This window comes from Saccostrea echinata, unplaced genomic scaffold (genome assembly GCF_033153115.1).
Source record: "Saccostrea echinata isolate AGI-Se365-2 ecotype Australia unplaced genomic scaffold, CSIRO_AGI_Sech_v1 ptg000036l, whole genome shotgun sequence".
NCBI lineage: Eukaryota > Metazoa > Mollusca > Bivalvia > Ostreida > Ostreidae > Saccostrea > Saccostrea echinata.
This window is the reverse complement of record NW_026889785.1, coordinates 3,889,312-3,895,922: the sequence shown is the minus strand read 5'-3', so window position 1 is coordinate 3,895,922 and position 6,611 is coordinate 3,889,312. Positions and strand designations below refer to the sequence as shown.

At 34.3% G+C, this 6,611-nt stretch overlaps 1 long non-coding RNA gene across 1 annotated transcript; it reads right to left on the bottom strand.

The window, feature by feature from the left end:
* Nucleotides 1-3,115: 3,115 nt before the first annotated feature.
* LOC133199770 (uncharacterized) lies at nucleotides 3,116-4,389 on the bottom strand. The gene is made up of 3 exons (XR_009722845.1): nucleotides 4,235-4,389; nucleotides 3,504-3,579; nucleotides 3,116-3,166 (listed from the first exon to the last, which is right to left on the bottom strand). It is a non-coding gene; the product is annotated as an uncharacterized LOC133199770 (long non-coding RNA).
* Nucleotides 4,390-6,611: the final 2,222 nt, after the last annotated feature.

Genomic DNA, 6,611 nt, shown 5'->3' with positions numbered 1-6,611 from the left:
ATCACACTTACTGAAGAGAAGGGCATTTCACTTAAACATGATTTTTCTTTACGGGTTGTCCGAAATTTGATGATTCTCTCTCTGTCTCTGATCTGCTTTCTTTTTGATTTTCTTCGCACCGTACAAGTTTCGTCCGTCTGTGTTTCGATGGAACGTGTCGGTATAGAAGAGACAGCGCAGATGGTTTGGGGATTCCGTGTTCTACACATCCGTGCATAGTGTCCTCTTCTTCCACACCTGAAACATGTTGACGTCCTTGCGTTGCAAACGGTCCATACGTGCCTTAATCCGCAGCGTCCACATTGTTGCAAGGTGAAGCGCGGTTGGACTGTTCGCATCCAAGCAGGAACAAATGGAAAAATATCCATGGTTTGTGAATTCTGGTATGAAGGATGGCAAACTCGCTTGGCTGTATGAGGTACTAGGATCTAACTACTACAAAATATATGTAGTAGCCCTGGGTAAAATTACCCTCCGGATTCTCCACCAAATATGACCGGTAGAAATACACAAGTCGGTACTTCGTTTAATAATTTAATAACGATCCAAAACTTCGCAGTACAGTTAAGGCAACATTTTCTATAAAAAGGCACCAAAAACGAGACACTTAAAGTTCAACCGTCTTATTTTTTAGCATGAAACTCTATCTGAAATATCTTAATGGCTTTATGAAGAGTTTGTCCATCGCTTTTCACATCGGTATTTTTTGTCATCATGTGACCCTCTAAAGTCACGTGAGCTCCGATTTAAGGTCAAAATATGAAATGTCAAATTTAACCAAAAAGTGCAAGGGCAAGGCAAACAATATTTGAACTGCACAAGGTTTCATTGTGTCCCTTGGTATCTATCCTATCGAAAAACTAATGCTCATTCAGTCAGATTTCTGAGATATTTAAGTTATTCATTGAAAACAAACACCAGTATTCAAAAATAGGGTATTTTTCATCATTTAATCGGAAATTTTAAATTGCCTAATGAATTACAAAGAAATGAGCATCACTTTTTAAAAACTATACAGCAAAATAAAGAATTTAAAATAAAAACCTACCTCTTGGATTGTCGCCTTGCCCTTGCACTTTTTGATTAAAAATTGAAATATTAACACATTCATTCTAAATATAGTTTTCAAACGCATCATTGACCCAGCATGGGAGATAACTCTGTGGTACTTAGTAGAGTTTATGTACCTCGCAAATTTAAAACAAATACCTACGGACTGCGCTGGGCTTTATTTCACTAAATCAAAACGGTATGCATAAAAAAATCTTTGACTTTACTTTGTTTTGTATATCTTCGTTCTTTTATACGCTACACAAGACGTATTTGACACCTACCGTATTTCCTCCGTTCGCCTAAAATTTGCCGCAACATCCATCATGTAAATAAATTGGAAAATGCCCATGGTTAAAAATATTGAAAGATTCAGTCATTTGTAATAAAAATAAAAAATAGACAACCCCTATCAATGATAAAACATTTATTCTTCCTCAGTAGACACACAGAAAAAATATCTCCAACAGAACTTAGTTTGTTTTTTGTTTTTTGTTTTTTTTTTCATATGTGATTATTTTAGTTATCAAACCTTCAACTGTTTATGGATTCTAGACTACGTTGAAAGTTTTAAGAACAGAAGGAAGGGATTGGGGTGCTTACTCCTGTATTTAATAACCTGTTTTCCTTTCTACAGATCTAACCCCCCCCCCCCCCCAACCAGTTTGCCTCTGGGTCCTTTGATACTATATACTTACTGGCATGTTAAAAATAAATTATTAAACAACAGTGTTTATATCAGGTTTTACTTATTTGGGTGTTGTAGCACAAATCATACCGGCGTGGGGGGGGGGGGGGGGGGGGCTTTAGTCTCATGTTTTTGAGTAATTATCAATCAATGCGCAAACAAGATAATCATAGTAAAAACTTTGTAATACAGAAACAGATACTCTGTTAAAGAACAGGTGAACACAATATACATGCTGAAATTTAGATCTTGTTGTACCCCAAAACACAGAGGCGCATACCAGAATGGACGTGAAATGTACGCAGAGAACGGCTGGGGTCCGCTTTGAGACCCCCAGTGGGTCCAGATGAGGGTACAGGGGCGAAGTCCCAGGAAGCTCATGGTTTTTACCAAATATTTCATTCAAAATCATGCCATTTCGATTTTCTTTAGAAAATACAAGACATAGTAATATTGTTTTTAACACAAAGTTAAATACTTCCGTGCAAATTTATTGTACATGTAGAGCCTGAATATTTTTTTAAAAGATATATTGGTATCATCTTTCGGCAACCAATATAATTAATAATTTCAATTTTTAACAAAAATAATATTTCAAATTATATTCTAGTTGATCACAGCATTCAACGGTTGATATTTTCTCAAAGATCTTAAAATAAATTATCAATGTGTTGTAGAAGAATTACAAATTAATGAATGTTTTATTTGGTTTTGGCAATGATTTAATCAAACATTACAATTTTTTTTTAATTTTTTTTTTATAAAGATATGGTAATATAGAATTTGAATTTGAATCGAAACAGTATGAGATAAAATAATTTTAAACACAAATATTTGCTGGATGGTATTGATATTTTTTCTCTTCTCACAAATCTCTCCCTCCTCCCCCCCCCCCCCCCCCCCATTTTTTTAGATTTGTAAACGATGTGTTCGCACCTGCGTATTTGCGTATAAGCAGCTACGCACCTGTCAGAAAACATGCAAGTAAAGATACTCAAATCTTAACAGCCTTCAAACTTTCACACCATTGTACTGTTAAAAATTCAAAGTATTAGTTATCTAGAAAATTTATTTAATTAAAAACAGCCTTTCAAATTCAAAGACAAGCTGTGAAGGGATTTCTGAGCAGGTGCAAAATATTTCAAACAGTCCACAGTTCAAACATTTCTTCTGGATGAAATCAATTCTGAAAACAAAATGAAATACCATTACGGAAGGTTCACTGGTGTTTTAAAAAAGTGATACTCAAAACAATGCATTGAGAAACATGGAAAGCATATACATGACGCTACTGTTTTTATTATCAAAACATTTCAATAATCTTGCTAGGAATATGTATGGTTTAGAGCTTATATGGAGCATACCTTTTTATTTTATTGGTGGAAACACTTGCTGCCTGAATGCATTGTTCAAATTGTTTGGGAGTAGCTACAACACAATATATATGTAATGAGTGAAAAACATAATGATTACTATTGTAGAATGAAATGACATTGCATTGTACAAAACAAACCATGCTATACTGTATTTTCTGAAATTCAAAAAATAAATGGAAACAAACTTTTGATACAAAACTTTTCTGGGAAATTGAAACCTATGACATTTGCAAAAGTAGAATTGGTAGCTATACTTAATTTAAGTAAAAAAAAAAAAATCAATATACTAGAGATAACATTTAATTCTTTCACCTATACAACATTTAAAAAAAATATTTAACACTGGCAGAATATTAAAATTAATGTGAAATGCTTTAGTGTGATCATACCCAGTGGAGAAATTGATGCATCTATTTTGATAGTTCTAGCTGATGTAAATGCCAGTTTTAACCAGTTCTGTGATAGCTACAATGACAAAAGAATTATACATATAAACAGTACATAAATACATGTATATACATATTAGACTGACTTAATGTACATGTAGTCACACAAATGAAAATTCAAACATTTTATCTTCATTAATGTAGAAATTCTACAAATTAATCTACAGCCTAGTGATATAGATAGTAAAAGTGCTATGATGAATTTAAAATATGAAGCACTGGTAAAAACTGAAATCTTAAAATTCACATATTTTTGATTGCCAGAGGTATAAATTAAAATAAATAGGGTCTTATACTCTTGTATGTACAGTGCACATACATTGTACACTGTGCAGTTTGACTTCACAAATACACTGTAAGTGTGACTGCATCTAAATTATACTATTTAATATCATGGCGTGCTGTGTTTATATTATGTTACATGTTTGTACATGTATGCCAAAGGACAACATCATTGCATATTTAAAAGTGTGCAACTTTCATAATGTGTGTGTTTTTGTGTTTGTGTGTGTGTGTGTGTGGGGGGGGGGGGGGGGGTTACACACAAGGCACTGCATTGCAGTTTGTGACGGACTGTAACAATACATCTTATTGTACATGTTCAAGGTTATTTTACATCGATGTAAAGAATAGTATGTCTACATGTTAATACCTATGCACATACTGATACACACCTTAATGAACAGAAAGGGACCTAGGGAGGTAGTGCGGATCGTCTCAGTTTTCCATGATTTCCCGATATAACGTCATCATCTTCTCATCAAAAAGATAAACAAGGCCCAGGTCTCTTATTTTATCCCTATTCTCTTTAAAGATTGCCTGATTGTTGCATTTATCCACTGCGTATCTCAGCTGCTGTCGCCACGTTTTTAGATGTAAACAGCATTCCGTGTCTCCGTGTCACCGAGTGCAAGCGCTTGGCTGAAGCCGAATGCAGCCAAACGACACAATAAAAAGAGAATTATTTCGAAGACGTGTTGTTACTATATAAGAGAAAATCAGTAATGTTAATTTTTTTAAACCTGAAAATACAGACATTCAATACATATTCTTGCAATCATCATTAAATAGCTTATTTGAGCTCTATTTCCTTATATGGATCTATCAAGGCGGAGCAACTGTCATGACGTCAAACCTCATTATGACCTCATTACCATATTATCTTCATGTGTAGCCTTAACTGTACTGCGTTGGCGATTTCTACACGATCTGGAAGTCGGCGTGGACAGTGCAAGGTCTAGTTTCCAACTGAAGATCTTGTATTAAACTACCAATTTATAAGAACAATGCAAGAAGTAATTACAAAGCCGAGTAACTCTGGGCAGAAGGACATAAATGACATCATTGATATAATTGAATAATAATTAACATGTTAACTCAGGTACAGGTGGCATCAAATGTCTTGCGGTCAAGGTCTATATATAATTATGTTATTATTAGCACTATATCAAAGAAAATAATTGTCACTCAAAATCTGTTCATTTCACACGGTCACAGTATCATGCACCCATGTCCAGTTTTGAGAATATCTTGGCTCCATTTAAATCATGAATCCACGATAGGTGTGATGTGTCTTGTACTTTGGATTGCCTTATTGAAATGTGTGACTACATAGTAAAATCAATACTTTTTTTAAATCTTCTTTTCTTCTGAGTATTTTACCGATGGACTAAGATTATAGTTTTGATAAGGAAGGATGCCATTTGCAAGACTGTGAATTTTATGGCCCCTGGGTCAGGGTTCTGGTGTCAGGTTGGGGCACTACTGATTATATAGTGAAAATACATTTATTCTTTGGAAATGATCCCCTGTATTAAACAATGAACTTTGTACAAGGTTATGATGAGCAAGGGTGCCTCTTCTTAAATTGTGGTCCCAGGGTCTGTGGATGGGGCTCTTTTGATTATAAAGCGAAAATGCATTAATGATTTAAATATCTTCTCCTCTGCTCCTTGATATTAAAGAAACAAACTGAGTAGTTACGATGAGCAAGAGTGCCTCTTCTATCAATTTGAAATGTGTGGCCCCAGGGTCAAGGGTTCCCTGAGGTGGGACTTCTCTTCCTTCAAAATTTCAAGTTTATTTTGAAAGGTAGGTCTAGTCTTTCAAGTTCGCAACTAGCGTACTGAATTTGAATCTATGAAATATATTTCAAATGTCTTATTTACATCAGGTTTAACAAATTCCTCGTTTTCCTCTTTATTTATTTCAGGATTGTCTGGTAACCTTGGCAATAAAGCTGTGCACGTATTTAAGCACGTGAATTTATTTTTGATTTAAAAAATAGTTTCCTTGATCTTTTAAATTCAAAATGGGAAAGGCCAACAACATTTTGAAATGTTTTAAACACAACATTTGAGCACAGTGGGTTACATTTTTCTCCTTCTCTCTATAGATATGTATACTTAATAAAGTACTATGATATGCCAAAGGGGTAAAATATACCCTCTTTCGTTGGTATAGTTTTAAGGCTGTTTAAGGTTTAACAGTGGGACAACTGCGTGGAGCAAATTTCAATGGAAAATGGACTTCACCATGACAGGCCTACCCCCAAAAATATTCATCTTTCAAATGGTGTTTCTATTTCCGTTAAAAGTGCTATCCCATGATTATATACATGATTACGTGCATGCATAAATAAGAGTAAAACTCGGATATTTATATTTTTGTCAATTAACCGAGGCCGTATGGCACATATTTCTTATAAATTATTACAAAAGTTGACGCATAAACCAATATTAATTTATAGACCTTGATTACGAAATCGGCTGAAATTTGGTTCAATATCCTCACAATCAAGGAATTCTCGACCCCACCTTGTTCTAACACTGTGGACAGTATTTTATTCACCAAAGCGAAATTGGACAAGCCGATCGTCTACTCAGTACTCTACAGATATAAATCATTTTACAATATTAAAAATGAGTTTGATTAAATGAAGACTCAACCAAAAATAAAGAAATCAGCATTTTTTGGTCTGAACACTCAAGATGACTGCAAATACCTGGTACTTATAATTTTCATGATAGATAATATAAAAACAGATTCTTT